Raw genomic sequence first — 19228 nt, 5'->3', positions numbered from 1 at the left:
ACTATGCTTTACAAATACAACCCCCAATCAGAAAAAAAGTTGGGACAGAACACAAAAAAAAAAGACAAATGCTTTGACTTGTATTTCTTCACAGACAATATGAACACAAACTATTTCATGTTTTGTCCGGTCAACTTTATTTCATTTGTAAATATACATCCTTTCCTGACATTCAGACCTGCAACACACTCCAAAACAAGTTGTGACAGGAGCAGTTTAGGGCTAGTAATCTGGTGAATTGGTGAAATATAGATGTGATTTGATGTCAACTGGGCCCGGTTTTTCAAAAGGTTTAATCCAGATCAAATTGATCCAGATTTAGTAATTCTGTTTTTGCGATCCGTGATCACGTAATCCAGCTTACTTTTTGAGCCAGTTTTTCAAAGCAACATCGAATTGGATCAATCTGATCCGGATAGGAACTTTTCAGGATCACTAAATCTGGATTACCAGTGCTCAAACAGGATAGGAAATCACAATGTAGAACTATAGATATGTGAAGAGCAACAAGTAGACTAGCCAGCGTGGGGTCAATTTAACTTTATTTTTTTAAAATGAAAACTAAGAAAATGTAATAAATATTAACTTAATAATAATAATAAATAATAAAAACAAGAAAAAGCCCACCCCATCCTCTTCCTGCAGTCCGCTCATCTGAGACCTACAACACTGTACATTGACAATATTTATAAAATGTTTCAAATATAGATGTAAATAAAAAAAAGACTTAATGTCAAAAACTCCACAATGAGTTCAGACTTCCTCATCTGATGTGGAGAGAGCAGCTTGTCTGAGCGTATCCTTTAGGAGGCGGATCTCAAGTTATTGGCCTTGGTTTGCTGCAGTTTGGTCAGATTCAGTTGTTTCTCTGCCAGATGAAGCTGTGCTTCTGCCCTTTCAGTCTCTTTTTGCAATTGTTGAAAGAGATTTCAAAAATCAGTCATTGCCATTCTTTGCATTTTTTGTTTATTTTGTAATCATTGCATGCATCACTAAAAAATATTCTAAAAAGAAAAATATTTTCCATTGTGATGAATATATATATCAATTAGTGTCAGAATAAAATTAATTGTTTTTGGTCAGTTTTCACAGCTGTTTGGGGGATTATTTTATGAGGCCAAACTCTTTCTACTTTGCTGTAGGCCTATACTGAAAGGCTGAATACGTTAAAGCCAATAATCACTATAACCTGACAGATGAACAAATAAAATTAAAACCTTATGAATAAATAGTATATCTTTTTTTAACATTTTTTAAGTTTTCTTTACATTTTAGGCATGAAATCCACGCTAAATCCACCCTTCTGATGGGATCAGTTTAATCCAGGTTTTTTGGATCAAAGTGATCCAGATCCTACAAAAAAGGTCTGAAAAACCCAAACTAAAGGTTTGATCTGGATCAAAACCAAGATTGGATTATGTGATCTAATCCGATTACGTAATCCGTTTTTTCTTTTGAAAAACCCATTTTCAAGATTTGATCCAATCCCTTATCCAAAATCCTAGTGGATTACTTTTGAAAAACCGGGCCCAGGTGATTTTAATTATGATTTGGTACAAAAGCAGCATCCAAGAAAGGTCTAGTCCTTTAGGAGAAAAGATGGTCGGAGTAGTTTGCCAACAAATACATGAGAAAAAGTTTCAAAATGATTAAAAACAATGTGCCTCAAGGAAAATTGAAAGGCATTTGGATATTTCACTTTCAACAGTGCAGAACGTCATTAAAAGATTCTAGGAATCTGGAGGAATTTCAGTGTGTAAAGGACAAGAGTGCAAGCCTAAGCTGAACAACCGTGATCTCCGATCCCTCAGGCGGCACTGCATTAAGAATCCACCAGCCATATCACCCCATGGGCTCAGGGCTACTTTGGCAAACCTTTGTCAAGTGCCAAAAGCAAGCCCTATGTTAACAGTGTCCAGAAGCGCTGTTGACTTCTCTGAGCTTGAAGGCATCTGGGATGGACCATCTCACAGTGGACGTGTACTGTGGTCAGATGAATCAGTATTTCAGGTGTTTGATGGGAGCAATGGATGCTATGTGCTCTGAACCAAAGAAGAAAAGGATCATCCAGACTGTTACCAGCAACAAGTCCAGAAGCCAGTGTCTGTTATGGTATGAGGTTGTGTCAGTGCCCTTGGCAAAGGTAACTTGACTGGCCTGTCTGCAGTCCCGACCCATCTCTAATAGAGAACGCTGGAACATTTTTAAAATGCGACAACGAAAGCCCCGTACCGTTGCCCACATTAGGACATGTTTGCAGGATGACACCTGAAACTCGTCATCACTTGGTGTCTTCAGTCCCTAAACGTCTTTTAAGTGTTGTGAAAAGGAACAGCAACATCACAAAGTATTTTTTGTATGTGTTGCAAGACCCAAATTGGAATACCTATTAATAAAAAAATTTAAAAATAACAATCATGAGGAACACATTCAATAATGTTTGTTGTATTGTCTGCATTGAAATACAAGTCAAAGTACATTTATAAATCGCTACTTTCTTTATTATTTGTGTTTTATAGTCACAACTTTTTCTGATTTGGGGTTGTAGTTAAATATTTATATATACATATTGCACTCAATTTAAAATCTATTATTCCAACTTTATATAGACTAAATAGCTTTATATTTATTTTATTTTAAATTAGATTGGCAGTCCTTTAAGTCAGTGGTTCTCAAAGTGGGGGTCGGGACCCCCCCGAGGGGTCATGGGACAATGAATGAAGTGGGTGAAGGGGGGGGGGGTAAGAATTAACATAGTTTATCCATAACCTACTGAAGAGAATATATTTAAGTAACTATAGTTATAGTTAGGGGTGTAACGATACACTCAGCTAACGATACAATGTGTATCACGATATAATGTTCACGATTCGATATGTATCACAATATTTGGAATAAAAATTGAAAATTAAACTGAAATGCAAATTTTAACAAGTAGACTATTTTTTATGTATTTCTTTTGTTTCAACTTGTTAAACTGAACCTTCTTTAAGAAAATAAATTAAACAGGCCTGTCTCTGGAAAATAAAACAATTAAAAAACTTCTTAAAATATATTATTGAAATGACAGAGACAAAATTAAGGAACAATTTAAGTAAAGGCCAAAAAAAAAAAAAAAACTTTCTATTCAATTGAATTTAACAGTAAGAGCTTAAGGCTTTGCTTGGTCACTTGCGTTTTTTTGTGTTTGCAAAAAAAATCCACATTTCCAGGTATTTAATTCATATTTAAATCAATTCATTTAGAGATATCTCTAATTACAATTGTGACTAGTCAAAACTCATTTAGAGATATCTGCAAATATTTTTCAATGGAAGTCAATGGAGGAAAATGACTAGTCATAATATATTTGCAGATATCTCCAATCTGATTTCGTACTAGTACAATTGTAATTGCAGATATCTCTAATTGTCATGCTGACTTGTTGAATTATAATTATGACTAGTCAAAATATAATTAGAGATATCTCTAAATATATTTATGGATAGTCAGAACAAGAGTTTAAATGCTAAAACGGCTTGCCATACGCGCGTCTTTCATAGTCCGCCCTCACGGTCAGCTCACGTCATGTGTGATTTTGCATCCGCCAATACATCATTATATGAAGACAGAATGATATTTTAGGGTGAATTGTACCTTATAAATACAGTATGTGACTCTTTCAACACCATTAGGAGGTATCCCTGTCGCTGTGCAAAGTAAGTAAATCACTGTGAAGACTTTAAAACTTAGGATGTTTGACCCAGTATGCATGTCAAAAAGCGGACGAGTCTAAAGCAATGACTGTACAACCGAAATGTTGCCAGACGTCTGATTTTGAGAGAATGGGCCATCCTCTATATCAGCTCCACTCATCTTGGTCTGCTAACATTACTGCTGCTGCAATCTGAACTCACGTGCGACAGCAGGTGGAACGTAGCTCACGTGCAAACAGCTCAACCAATAAGAGAAAACGGACGTCATATCGTAATCAAATCGTCATAATGCCACGATGCATATTGTGACATTTTTGCATCGCAATAGATCGTACAACGATAAATCGTTACACCCCTAGTTATAGTTATTATATACTACTGTTTATAGTTACTGTAGTAGCTTATAGTTACTAGTTCTATTGGATTGCTTAAACTGGGGTAATTACATTATATTAAAGACACAGCAATAGTTTTAGATGCAGGAGATTGATTTTATAACACCAGGTTAATCTTTCTGGCACATTTTCAGCACTGACATACATTTAAAAAAAAATTAAACAAAGAATATACTTGGGTCTATTTGTGTGTGTGCACCATTGAATGCCAGGTTCCTGTATGTATAACATACCTCAGAAGATATTGGCGTTTGTGAGTCACTGGCTTTGTTATTTTGGGGGTCGCTGGCTAAAAAGTACAGGAACGCCTGCTTTGTGATTGTAGTTTTTTCCCTCATTAGGTTCACAGTCTTGTATGTTTTTCTGGTTTTCATACAGTAAAAAAGATGCATGACAGACAAGCCGAAACATATGAATGTGGATATAAATATATGGATTTTAATGTATTCACTGACAATCAATGTGATTCTCTGTTCCTAGATGTGTCTGTGTTGTTCGGCAGTTGCTATCTCAGAATAACATACCTTGTTATGCCACAACTGGCCAATCCAAATCGAGTATTTCAGACAGCAGTGTGATAACGACTGACAAAGTTGTATCTCGATTTAAGTTGTAAGCAGAATTAAAAAGTGGGAAAGGGTCACTGTGTTCATTCACTGAACCTGATATTAGTTTACTATTATTGTTGTTTACAGCTTCTTTAGACTCAACCTTGGATTATTAAGCCAAATATGGGCTTTAGAGCAGCTTTTCACTCGACTTTCAGTGTCTGCTGGGCTTTAAATGCAGAATTAGAGGTGATGCTGACGTCAGTTTGGAGAGTTATTCGTCTGGCTTCTGTTTGAACGGGACTTAATGTGTTTATATGGGATGGGATTTGGGTTAAAAATAGCAGTGAATGTACAAATGCACTACAGAATTCCTTCAGTCACATGGTCAAAGCATGCAGAAGTGAATGAGATGCACATGCAAACCAACGTGTTTGCGAATACACCAGATACCAATCACCTTTATTTTTCTGGTTAATGTTAGTTTTTTTGATAATCCGCAACCTTACATAGATGTTTTTATCCAAAGTGACTTATGTTTGTTACATGCAGTTCATGCATTTTCTGAGAATCAAACCCACAATGTGTTCACTGCGATTCATTGTTATTGAATTAAATACTTAAAAGGGGCCTATTATGCAAAAATCACTCCCATAAGGGGTTTAAACACAGTTGTGTGGCAGCAGTGTGTAAATATATCCAGCTTCTAAAATGAATAGATATGATTAATTTTATTTTTTATAATCCCGCTTGATAAAACATGTCATCAGAGTCAGAGTGGGAAAGCCCTGCCCACTAGTGATCTCTTCCTCATTAGCATAAACAGCCCTAAGTGAGAAGCAGCTGTGATGTAATAAAGTATTTGTGAAATATAAATGTTTATCGAGAAATAAGGGACTGTTTAAATTGGCCCCTGTACTTGCATATTTTTTTATTCAGTTAAATGAGCTGTTTCCTTTATTATTACCATGAGTCTCCAAAGTATTATTGTTTTCTTTTATTTTAAGAAATTAAAACGATTAGAAATTGTTAAAAATTAGAAATGTAGAGAAACAGATGCATTACATATCCTTCCATCCATCCATGCATCCAAGCTTGCTTCTTTACTTACTTCTATCCGTAGATCCATCCATCCTTACTTGCATCCATCCTTACTTCTTTCCATCCATCCTTACTTACTTGCATCCATCCTTACTTACTTGCATCCATCCTTACTTACTTGCATCCATCCATCTATCCTTACTTGTATCCATCCATCCATTCTTACTTTCATCCATGTTTCCACCCATCTTTACTTCTCTCCATCCTTACTTTCATTCATCCATTCTTACTTTCATCCATCTTTACTTTCATCCATCTTTACTTCCATCCATCCTTACTTTCATCCATCCATCCTTACTTTCATCCATCCCTCCATCCATCCTTACTTACTTTCATCCATCCATCCTTACTTTCATCCATCCATCCATCCATCCTTACTTTCATCCATCCATCCATCCTTACTTTCATCCATCCTTATTTCTATATATCTTTACTTCCATCCATCCATCCTTGATTCCATCATTCATCCTTACTTTCGTCCATCCCTACTTTCATCCTTATTCCCATCCATCTTTACTTCTATCCATCCATCCTTGATTCCATCCATCCATCCTTACTTCCCTCCATCTTTTCATCCTTCCTTACTTGCATCCATCTTTACTTCAATCCATCCTTCTATCCATCCATCCATCAATCCATCCTTACTTTCATCCATCCTTCCATCCATCCTTACATGCATCCATCTTTACTTCCATCCATCAATCCATCCTTACTTTCATCCATCCTTACTTGCATTAATCTTTACTTCCATCCTTACTGACTTCCATCCATCCTTACCCACTTCCTTACTTACTTACATAGGCTATCTACCTACCTATTGGTAGTTTATATTGATTTGAAATCAGAATTATTAGCCCCCCTGTTTATCCCCCCCCCTCAATTTCTGTTTAACAAAGAGCAGACTTCAACACATTTCTAAACATAATAGTTTTAATAACTCATTTCTAATAACTGATTTATTTTATCTTTGCCATGATGACAGTGAATAATATTTAACTAGATATTCTTCAAGACACTAGTATTCAGCTTGGTGACATTTAAAGGCTTAACTAGGTTAATTAGGCAAGTCATTGGGAACATTGTTCTGTAGACCAGTGGTTTCCAACCTTTCTTTTTCTGAGACCCCCTTTTCCCACCGGAAAATATTGTAAGGCCCCCTCCACATTTACTGTGACCTTAAACTTATTCTAAAAAAAAAATAGAAAACTGCTTTTATTCTAGCCAAACAAAAATAAATCAGACTTTCTCCAGAAGAAAAAATATTATAGGACATACTGTAAAAATTTCCTTGCCCTTTTAAACATTAGCAGAATATAAAATTCACTTAATAATCATATTTTTGATGTCAGATGTATCTGATTGATCACCAAACATTTTTAACAAATACAAAAGGTGACCTATTTAAATTTAGGCTGATGCACAAGCACCGCTGAGATGCATTAGACTCCTGCGTCCCGTGTTAAAATTCGCTGCCACATTCTGTGTCTCTCTCTCTCTCTCCGTGTGTGTGTGTGTGTGTGCGCGCACCGAGGCTCTCTGCATTGTATCTGCGTCATCAGCCCCCTTCATTCATGAAAAGTGTGACGTGAGCAGCTCCACTGCCGCCCACTCAAACCATGCAGAGCTCTCTCTCTCTCTCTCCCTCCCTCTCTGGTGTTGGTCTGGCTGTGTTATTCAGCTGTTTCTCTGCTTCAGGAGGATCATGCATGGCAGTCCCGTCAGCTGTGAGTAAATGCACCGCAGCGCCGCGTCTGCATTCTTGTGTTGGGCTTCAACATTACATTTGTCTTTCTCTCTATCTCTATTTGTCAAATCTCTGTGTGATTTTTCTCTCTTGTATGAGTGTGTGTGTATCTGATGTGGTTGAATGACTACCTTGCTTGTGTTTGTGATGCGCATTCGAGCTGTGTTTGTCTGCTGTTTGATGCTGCGATTCTCCGTCTCGCTGCCCTCTGTTGAAGGACAGATGGAGGAGCCAACAGACACACACACACTCACACACATGCGCACGCAACTGAATGACTCGTCTCGGGGGAATCGCATGTCATGCATTTTAAAAATGTCTCTTTCCATTTCTTTTGTGTTGGTCGGCTTGTCAAGGGCTCTCATTGTGATTGAGATCTTTAATTAAAGGAGTATTTTACTTTACATTGTCTCTATTAAATGGCAGTTTAGTTATTTCTGCTTGATAATTTAACTAGAATGATTCATGTTAAACACTCGCCGGATAATGTCTGTTCAATGCTTGCTAAACTACATCTGCTCCTGTTTGGTGTTTGATTGATGCAAGTCAGCGAGTAAACGGTGACGCGCATCATTCAGATCCTGAGTTCTGATTGGTTGTGCCTTGTTTGGAAAGTAGTGGATGCATACACTGTGTGTATGAATGCTTTGTGGAATTATAATGCTTGAAACTGTCAAATTAGTAACATAAAATAATAATAAAATGAATAACTTAAGAACAGGGTAACTTGATTTGGGTTTTGTCACAATGCCAACATTTCTGTAGTTGCTGCTAATAATAGTAACATGTCATGGTTCATGGTACCAGTTCAGTTAATAAAACATTATTTGACTCCTTCCTTTCCTTACATTTTGTTTCATTCCTTTCCCCTCCCCCTTTCCCTTACTTTACTTTCCCTTTGCTTCCTTTTCATTCCTTTTCTTTCCTTTTCTCCTCCCTTTCCCTTCCCTTCCATTACCCTTTCCTTTCTTTTTTCTTTCTTTTTCCTTTACTTTCTTTTCCTTTTCCCTTCCCTTTCCATTTCCTTTCCCCTTTCTTTCTCTTCCCTTTCCTTTCCCATCCCTTCCATTTACCTTTCCTTTCTTTTCTTTCATTTTCCCTTCTGTTCCTTCCCTACCTTTTCCTTATCTGTCCATTTTCTTTTCCTTTCCCTCCCCTTCCTTTTCCTTCCTTTTTCTTATCTTTCCTTTTTCTTTTCATTTCCCTTCCCTTCTATTTAATTTCTTTTCCTTTCCTTTTCCCTTCCATTTTCTTTTATTTTCCCTTCCGTTTCTTTCCTTTCCTTTTCCTTTCTTTCTCTTCCATTTCCTTCCATTTCTTTTCCTTCCATTTCATTTCCTCTCTTTCCTTTTCCCTTCCCATTAACTTTCCTTCCTTTCATTTCCTCCTTTTCCATTTCCCTTTTCTTTCTCTTCCCCTCCTTCCCCTTTCTTTTTCTTATTCCTTACCTTTTTCTTTTCCTTTCCTTTCCCTTCCTTTTCCTTCCCTTCCTTTTTTTCTTCCCTTTCCTTCCATTTCCTTTTAAGATAACAACTTGTTGTTCTCTTCCTTCCATTTGTTTTCTTTCCTTTTTCTTTTACCCTTCCTTCCCTTCTTTTCCCATTTCCCTTCCTTTTCCTTTATTTCTTTTTTCTTTTCCTTTCTTTTCCATTTTTTCCTTTTCCTTCCCTTCCTTTTTCTTTCTTTTTCTTTGTTTTCCTTCCCTTTCCCTTTCCTTCCCTTACCTTTCTTTTCCCTTTCCCTTTCACTTGCCTTTCTTTTTCTTGTTCTTTTCTTTCCTTCCTTTCTTTCTTCCTTCCTTCTACAAATTTTGTGACTTCGTATATTTTCAAAGTTCATTATTATTGCAAACAAAACTTAATGTTGTTGTTGTTTTTTGTTGTATAGAATTATATTATATACTTTTAATATAATAATATGTATGTAATGTATAATATTTGTTTACAATTATATATTTCTGAACTGTATTTCTTATAATATGTAATAATAATAATAATAATAATAATAATAATAATAATAATAATAACTTTTATAGTTTTAAACAATAAATTTCTAAGTAATACAAAATATGTTATTTAAAATTTTGTATCTTGCATAAATAATATATCAGTAATATAATTTTAAATAGGATTATCTTATATTATATTTGATTTGATTTACTAGTATTTGTATTAATATAATTTCTTAAAATAAATAAAATAAATGTAATATATATGAATTATATCTTATTATATTAAACTAATATTTTAGAATAAAACATTATTATATTATATTATATTATATTATATTATATTATATTATATTATATTATATTATATTATATTATATTATATTATATTATGAATTGTTGTCCATCTGTTTCTCAGCTGGTCGAGAGCAGCTCAGTTTCTATATAAGTTTACATCTGAGCAGGTTTATATAAGCTCTGGTGAGCAGGACAGTGGTTTAAAACAACAAAGACAGAGAGGCTCCTGGGAACTACTCATAGAGACTAATACAAGAGCTTTACAGATGGAATATAAAACAAGAGTGCGTGTGCGTGTGTGTTCGGTCCGCAGCAGCTAATGGAAGTGCCAATGTAAAGTATTGATTATGTGTCACAGCTTTAAAAGCGAAGAGGGAGATGAGAGAAAGGAGCTGGAAGTGGCTGTAATCTGAAGTCGTGTCATACGTTGTGTCATTATAGTGTGTGTGTGTGTGTGTGTGTGTGTGTGTGTGTGTGTGTGTGTGTGTGTGTGTTTTAGAGGAGAGCAGCTGGTCAGATGGAGTCTCTTTGTTGTCTCTCTGGGATTTTTCTCTTCAGACCTAAGCTCAAGTGTTTTCTTGCTCTTCATTTTATCTTCTCATTCTTTGCTTCCTTCTGCGGTGTTTGTTCATAAAGTATTCTAATAGAGCACAACAGTCCAGTTCTATTTATTTTACATTTTTATTCTATTTAAAATGTTTCCGGATGTGGTGTTTAATAGTCATATTTTTCTTCTGGAGAAAGTCATATTTGTTTTTTGTTTGGCTGGAATAATTTTTGTTTAGTTTTGGGAAAAAAATTGAGGGTAGTACTGGGCAAAATGGCAAAAAAAAAATCATATCAGTCGATATCGCTAATTATCACAATAAATGTCAAATCTTTATATCAATTTTGCAGATATGGCTTCCGAGAATGCGTGTTTCTTCACACGCAGTACTGCAATTTATCACGCGCAGTCATGCACTGTACTTTGGCTGCAAAGGCCGCCTTTTCATAAAAATAAAAAAACATCCCTGTGCTTTACGCAATAGCCACAAGGAACAACCACTTTTCCATTGACTCAGTTGTCATGCATTTAGATCAAGCGGCAACCTCCCGCTCTCCATCAGGAGGCCAATACGGAAGTAACTGAAACTGCAATTTATCGAAAATCCGCTAGTCCTGGCTCCATAATAGAGCAAATTTCAATTGAGCCCACTGTTAGAATGGCCAACTTTACAGCAGAAAAAAAGGTGTTTACAGCTTGAGACAAAAAAAGATTTTGGTTCATAAAGCTAATATTACCCTTCATGACAACTGTGAGGCGGGTGAATTTTTTTGTAACTCATCAGTTTCCTTTATATTAAGTTATGTTAAGTTTGCATAATTAAGGGCGTGGCCACTTGATTGACAGCTCAGTCTCGCTGTCGCCGTCACGTCACCTCAGCTGACTCCGGCAGATTAGCCACTGATTTCGGCATGTTCATCATATTTTTGTGTTGTTTTATGTGGCTTTACACAGTCAGTCGCCTTTTGGGATTATTTCCTACAATTATCAGATGATATGGGATGCTGTGTGCACTTAATTGTGCTCACAAACCATTCACGTGGCCTCTGTTTCCCATGCGAGTAAAGTTATATACTCGTATATCATCTCTATAAATGTATTTGTTTTATTTAAGATCATTTAGCATGTATAATGTTCTTTAGAGCTGTAATGAACTCTAGAATCTGACAGATTGATCAGCTGTAGGCTCTAGAACAGTCATCTGAAGTGATGTCATACAGTGTTATGCTGGATTTCATCAATAGTCTTGCATTTACTGACACAGACTATATCTGAAGTGTTTGGAAGTAATTTGCGTTTTCCTCCTGTAGAAAAACATCATAAGAACAATGCTTAGTGGCTCAGTGTGTTACTACAGTGTTTTTAAAAGGCTAAACACTTTATTGATATAGTGTACAGCCAAGCACATGTGGTCAGAACACAAACGAGTCGCAGGTGATAAAGTATTAAGCGTTCTCCCAAAGTAAAGTGTGGCAGGTCCAGGCAAAATGCCAGCAGGTGTCTGTAGCTCCGCTCACTCTCCGCCTCTTTGCCCTTGTTTGGTATCCCGCCGTGAGTGCGATGACGCGCAAACAAAATGGCGACGGTTGGCCACGCCTACTTGTGGCTTCTTTTGCGCTCTTCAGAAACCTATGTGTGACGTCACGGATACTACGTCCATATATTTTACAGTCTAGAGTTTAGATGCATGTACAGTATTTGTATGCAAGAGCGCTCTATTCAGCTCCGTCGATGCCTCAAGCTATAACATTTTATTACAAAGCCCTATCTGAAAAAAAAGATTTGAGATATTTTCTAAAAACAATAAAGAAAAGAGTTTATTATAATTTTATTATTTTAAAATAAATATTATTTATAAAGTAGGGATGCACCGAAATGAAATTCTTGGCCGAAGCCGAAGCCGAATAATAATTAAATTCTTGGCCGAAGGCCGAAGGCCGAATACCGAATGCGGTGTTTTGCATTTTTTTCCATTTAGTTTGCCAATTTTTTCACCATTACAATAATTAAATAGTAAAAATTTGCTTTTTACTATTTTGTGTTGCTTTTCAGAGAAATAAATCAAATAACAAAAAAATATAATTTCAAAAATATTTATTTAACACTGAACATTTTTTACATTCCAGCAGATAATATACAAACAAAGCACAACATAACTTAAAATAAATAAATTAGTAAAATAAAAAAATATTTTTATTTGGCCATCTTTGAAGCCCCCCTTCTTGAATAGCCTATGTTAGGCCTATAACTGACTGCTGAAAGAATGTAACTATGTCTACAACAACAAATGTGCATTGAATAGTGCAAAAAATGTGGATGACAACAAATGAATAACTGTCCTAGACATAAGCCTATTTAGCCTACTTCTTCAGGAAAAGTGGCAGGTTCTTCTTTATAAAAAGTAGCTTCTCTGCTGTCTCGCATGAAAGTCGGTTCCTCTTCTCATCGATGACATGAGATGCAGCACTAAACAGTCGCGGCTCATCTGTAGTACGAGCCCGTTTACTCTCTGCGCTGTTTTTATCTCCTGCACTGTGCATCACCGGACCGTCCGTCTCCAATACCTAGCGGCTTTCCCAAGTCCAACTCGGCGTGGATCATTTCTCGTGTGCGCAGCTTTTTCCCCATATCCAAGTAATGATATTTTATATGGCGAAAGAAGTAAAGGTGTTCTGAGTCCGCCTGACTAAATAGTGCGCTGACAGCTTCTAAGAGCGCTCTTTTAGCTGTTTTCACTCCGTGGTCTGTTTCAGCCTCTTTGTTTAAAAGACGCTTTAGTGCTGCAAGTAAATGTATGACGTCTGCCACAGATGAGCTTATCTCTCTTGTTATCTGCTCAAAGGGGGCGAGAAGAGAGAGAACGTTCCTCTGGAAAATTCAGCAGAACAGTGTCTGCAAACGGCCGTTTTTGCCTCTTTCTCTTACACTTTAAAGCTCTTCCACACTGCTGACATGTTTGCTGCATAAAGCGCGCGCCTCTCACTCTACGCGGGTTACTTTTTGATCGCGGCATTAAAAACGTCATTGTTCGGCAAAATTTATTCGGCCTTTTTACTTATTCGGCCGAACACCGAAAGGGCTTTTTTGACTATTTTCGGCCGAATAATTTCGGTTGCCGAATATTTGGTGCATCCCTATTATAAAGTATTTGAATACGAGGAAATTAATTTATTAATTTGGAAACACAGCAGGTAAAAATGTGTTCTATGGCATTAAACTAGTGTTTATGTTTTTATATATTGTGGTAAAATTTAAAAATGTAATTAATCATCACGAGAAAGTGATCAAATCGTTTGTTACGACATCAAAACCCATCCCTGCTATTTTAAAATAAGGGCAGCACTAAAGGTTTATAAGACACCAAGGGGTAAGGATCTTCATACCCATCCTATTGTGAAATGGATATATAATGCTCCAAAGAAAAGGAACTGTTTCCTATCTCTACTGCTGTCTTTCTAATATAAATGCACATACTTTCTCAAAAGAAAGACTATCTGATCTGTCTCTACCCGATACAACTATCGATTGGGGAAACTGTATGGGATAATACATTCCACGCTTCCACAAACCCTAATCACCAGTTTATTCATTTTAAAACTATCCACACGGCAAATTTAACCACACGTATACGACATATCATCTGTTTATCTCCAAATCCATAATGTAATGTAATGTAATGTGTATTTATATAGCGCATTTATCGTGTATGGCCATACACCCAAAGCGCTTCACAATCATGAGGGGGGTCTCTCCACACCACCACCAGTGTGCAGCATCCACTTGGATGATGCGACGGCAGCCACAGGACAACGGCGCCAGTGCGCTCACCACACACCAGCTATTGGTGGAGTGAAGAGACAGTGATAGTGCCAATTCAGTGGAAGGGGATGATTGGGTAGCCTATCTGGAGACTTATTTTTGCAGTTGCACCTGTTATTTATAGCCTAAAACCTCACGTTAATTCTTGTTGTTGTTGATTTATTATAAGGGAACATAAAGGGCACAGGTTGTTATGGAGAAAAATAAACGGTTTTGCTTTTTCACAACAACCAATAAATAAGCTATTATTATTAATATTATTATTATTATTATTATTATTATTATTATTATTATTATTACAGTGAAATAATTCATTAAATATGACAGGGCGAGGTGAGCTTGTGTCGCGGAGAGCTGTGACACTGCGACTCCGCCCGCTCTGATCATACACGTGTGGTTTTCAGCAGCGGTGTGAAGGAGCCGCCTCCAACTCTTTCTGTAGCAAGCTACAAGCCGTTTATCGAACTAACTTAATCTTACATACCAAACAAAACCTTGATTCCCTAGCTTTTCTAAATGGCATTACAGTAGTAGAATATAGCCTAAGTTGGAGATATAGCGTTTTGCAAAAATAATAATAATAATAATGAAAAAGTTATGTTATGTTGTGTACATTCTGGCCAAATCTAACTCTAAGTCGTATTAATATTAATCAATCTTTGCATATATTATTCCATATATTTATGATGTATAGTTTTTTTTTTTTACCAATTTAAGATGTTTGACAGTGTTAAGATTAATGTGTTGCATGTTGGCTTGGTTTTTGACAAATTTATGAACTATTTATGAACAAAATTGTGAATGAACTTGACTGTTGATGTCTTTAATAATAATGTCAAATAAATAACATTTCTCAAAATGGATATCTTGTTTTGCAACAAAACTCTTGAAATAGAGATTTTAAATGTCATATTAAAAATGACATTGTGCAGGTTATCATAAGCATGCAGTTTGTTTATCATTTATTCTAAAACAGTAAAAACAGCATTGTGTAGTTGGTTAAATAAGCATTTGTGAGTGTGTATACGCTGCTGTGAATGTGAGCGTTTGATGTGTGGAGTGTGTTTTTCGCAATGTGCTGCGGCCCCCGGGGCTCCGCGTCCCCTGAGAGCGTGAGGATCGGGACCCTGCGGTGTGTGTGACGTGGGACTGATGCGCACCGTCAGATTGTGTGTGTTTTCCTCAGTCTCTGCAGTCTTTTTTTAGCAGCTGCTGCATCAGTGTTAAAATGAGTCACCTCCAACTCCTACAAACCAGCAGCGCCATCCACCATTCACAATCACTGTGGTAAAAGCTTTTCTTTTGAAAGCCAAGATTCATCCATTGTTTGATTACACTTTGGTTAAATGTCTCGTCTCATGAAGTGCTTTGAAATGTGCAATTTTTATTCCATGTTTGACTTTATCTGAAAACATGAAGATGGGGGCGGGACATATAGTAGCAATACGGGACATATATCAGCCAATAGCATCTTTGCCAGTGTTGAGCTCAAGTGCATCAAATGAAGCATCTTGAAGAGGGCGGGGCAGCTAGGTTGCTGGCGGAAGTGGTGTTAGTGAGGCCAGCAGGGGGCGGCCAACTTGTGGTCTGTGTGGGTCCTAATGTCCCAGTATAGTGATGGGGACTTTATACTGCTCAGTGAGCGCCGTCTTTCGGATGAGACGTTAAACCGTGTCCCGACACTCTGTGGTCGTTAAAAATCCAGGATGTCCTTCAAAAGGAGTTGGGGTTTAACCCTGGCATCCCGGCCAAATTTGCCCACTGGCCTCTGTCCATCATGGCCTCCCCATATTCCAATTGGCTTCATCTCTGTCTCCTCTCCACCAATCAGCTGGTGTGTGGTGTGCGGTCTGGCGCAAAATGGCTGCCGTCGCGTCATCCAGGTGGATGCTGTGCACTGGTGGTGGATGAGGAGATTCCCCCCTAATGTGTAAAGCGCTTTGAGTGCCCAGAAAAGTGCTATTTAAATGTAAGGAATTATTTTTATTATTATAATTTTTATGTGTTTTATGATACTAGAGATTTGTTGAGGCTGGAATGGCATATGCTGTGTAAAAACGTGCTGAATAAGTTGGCGGTTCATTCCGCTGTGGCGACCCCAGTTTAATAAAGGGACTAAGCCGAGAAGAAATGAATTAATTAATGATACTTGAGAGCATTTTATTGGTAAGACGATTTAATGAGAAACTGAAGAAAAAAATAAATAATTGAATCATTTAGGTCAGGGGTGGCCAACCCTGTTCCTGGAGAGCCACCTTCCTGCAGATTCCTTCATATTAAACACTCCTGCCTGTAATTATCACGTGGTGTTCAGGTCCGTGTGTTTGATATGGGTAGCAAGCAACTGAAATCTGCAGGAAAGTGGCTCTCCAGGAACAGGGTTGGCCACCCCTGCCACGGCACGTAGTACATATTAAACAAATAGATTTGCTTCTAATCATCTAAATCGTAGCGTCAGCGTATTCAGAAATAACGGTTTGTTGGCAAAAGCCGCTAAACGCCACTTGCCTTTGACAGCGAAAGTCGCTATATCCCGAGAACCAATCAGAAGGTGCAAATCGAATCATATGTTGTCAGTGTAGCAGCACGCTGATACGCCGGCTTTATGAGGAGATTATTTTATTCCAATATCGATTTTAAAAGTCAGAGTTTGATGAACTACATGAGCCTGTCTGACTGTGAGTAAATGGCCAATGAAAACGTCTCTTACCTCAAAACTCTGTGCATTATATGAGAAAACCCTGTACAGTCGGAAGTGTAGCATGCATTCATAAAGTTTTTTTGCGCATCGACACTACTTTGAATGAGTCTGATTTACTATACATTAAACGGCAACTCCATTTCACGAAAGACCGAGTTAAGATGCCGTTCTTTTATCCCACGTGGATGCTATCTGTTTGTTAAGTGGTGACTTGTTGGTGACATAAGTGATAGTGTTTCCGGGTCCAAGCTGCCACTCATTTGAGTTTAGAAATTATTCGTTTATGATCACTTTTTATTCATTCATTCATTCATTTTCTTGTCGGCTTAGTCCCTTTATTAATCCGGGGTCGCCACAGCGGAATGAACCGCCAACTTATCCAGCAAGTTTTGACAGCCACAAGACATTTCTGACAGGGTATTCGAGTGTCAGAATGTTGTGTGACTGCTGTACAGGAGTTATTAATTGGGATTATAGATCGCAAAATTTAGAGTTTTTTTTTTTTGCATGACGGTAAAACATGAATGCGGTTATGAATATATTAATACATGTGTTTTTTTGCCGTAAAAATTAGTAATAATGACAAAAAAACACTACTTTGCGTATCTCCTTACTTTCGGGTTCAGCAATACTGCCGTTGTAAAAGGTGTATTCTGGGAAATTTTCTTACCCCTTGGTTTAAAGTGTGTACTTAAAAAATCTTCATTCGAAGGGCTATTCACCCCTTCCCATGAGCCCTACGCCTTCAAGCTACATTGGGACAACCCTACCCTTTGGCGTGCACACGCAAAACGAGGGGTAAGGGGAAGGGCTAAGGGGTAGAACTGGGATTGGGCCTTAATCTCCTCCCTTGGCTACGTCAGACAACTGACAGACTTAAAGGAAGAAGATCTCATGTATCATTTGTGAGAAATACTACAGTAAGAACTTTACCAATGAGTATTTGTTGTGCAGTTGCATCGACGAGTCACACACAATGTCATTACAAAGTTCACGCTAGCACACACACAGATATACATGCACAACGCAGCACACACACACACACACAGACAGACAGACGGAGCACGTTTAGCTTTGCACTCTTTTTGCATATGTGACAGGATACTGGTTAATCTCCACTGCTGTATGGATATATGTTATGTTAATGTACAAAGTAAACCTGATTTAAAGTCCACAAACCGGGATTGAAGCGTCTTCTTTTATAATTGTTCTGACACACGGCTGATGATGTAAAGCTGAAGTGAATCACTGTAGTTCATTACACACGTGCACTGTTTTAAAACATTTTAAACATGAAACTCACTCTTCTTCATCACATTTGATGATGATTGATTATCCTAGCGAACTGAACAGATCTTTCATTCCTGGTTGTTTTGCGCACGTTCTCACTTGTTGATATGATTATACATGTGACTATCGGGACATGTTAATATGTGCAGCTGTCAATCAATATTGATGGGTGGGGGAACCGCAGTCCTATGTCAAGTTGTGGTCGCTCTGAAAACCGCTCCAATTGGTCCACCGTTTTTATGTTGTTAAATTGAAAAAAAAGGACTGGGTGTGTTTATATCACCCCAATATGATGGTCTATACACTATACCTACACACATTTCTGTCCAAACAGCTTGAAAAGTAGATTTTTCACCATAGGTGCCCTTGATTAATGTCAATTTTAATGTTATTGATTAATGCACTTGACATATTTCATTCATTTATTCTCCTTCTGCTTTGTCCCTGGTTTATCACAGCGGAATGAACCGCCACTTACTTGACAGATTTATGTCTTTTTAATTTTAGGTGGTCTGTGTAATATGTTTCATGTTTTGATGCATCTTTAGTGATTTTCAACTAATTACAATGTGTTGTTCCAATCCGCTTGTTAAGTGTGACGTCACGCGAAGCGGCTTCCGGGTCCAAGCGCTCTATTCCAGGGGTTCTCAAACTTTTCAGCTCGCGACCCCCAAAATAACAATGCCAGTGGCTCGCGACCCCCAATATCCTCTGAGGTGGTTATAAATACAAAAACTTTGCATGCAATGGTGCACACACACCAATAGACCAAAGTCTATTCTTCATAGATTTTTTTATGTATGTTAGTGCTGTAAATGGCCCAGAAAGCATAGCTTCAGATGCAGCAGATTGATATTATAACACCAGCTGTGTTATAAAATCAATCTGCTGCATCTGAAGCTATGCTGTGTCTTTAATATAATGTAATTACCCCAGCGATCGCAATTGAATAGAACTAGTAACTATTAGCTACTATAGTAACTTTATAAAGTAGTAAATTGTAACTGTAAATTACTATTTTTTTCTAGGTTATGGATAAAATATGGTAATTTTTATGGTTTAATAAAAATAAATAGATTTTTGGAAATCACTAGGCGACCCCCTTTCATTGTCCCACGACCCCTTGGGGGGTCCCGACCCCCA

The 19228-nt window shown here is 37.4% G+C and overlaps 2 protein-coding genes across 5 annotated transcripts in view; one reads left to right on the top strand and one right to left on the bottom strand.

Annotated features, from left to right (window-relative positions):
- Positions 1–19228, bottom strand: part of nme9 (NME/NM23 family member 9) — a 462322-nt gene that overhangs the window by 101612 nt on the left and 341482 nt on the right. The gene's annotated exons all lie outside the window — the stretch shown is intronic.
- si:ch211-45c16.2 overlaps positions 1–19228 on the top strand; it is a 142037-nt gene that overhangs the window by 65637 nt on the left and 57172 nt on the right. For 2 of the 4 annotated variants that reach the window (XM_073913295.1, XM_021472208.3), the window contains exon 1: positions 7366–7463. The exons of the other annotated variants lie outside the window; for them this stretch is intronic. The gene's annotated coding sequence lies outside the window, so the exon portion shown is untranslated. Of the gene's footprint in view, positions 1–7365; positions 7464–19228 lie in introns of those variants that run through there. 4 annotated transcript variants of the gene reach the window in all.

Source organism: Danio rerio, chromosome 9 (genome assembly GCF_049306965.1).
Source record: "Danio rerio strain Tuebingen ecotype United States chromosome 9, GRCz12tu, whole genome shotgun sequence".
NCBI classification, from domain to species: domain Eukaryota; kingdom Metazoa; phylum Chordata; class Actinopteri; order Cypriniformes; family Danionidae; genus Danio; species Danio rerio.
This window is presented reverse-complemented; position numbering and strand designations above follow the sequence as displayed.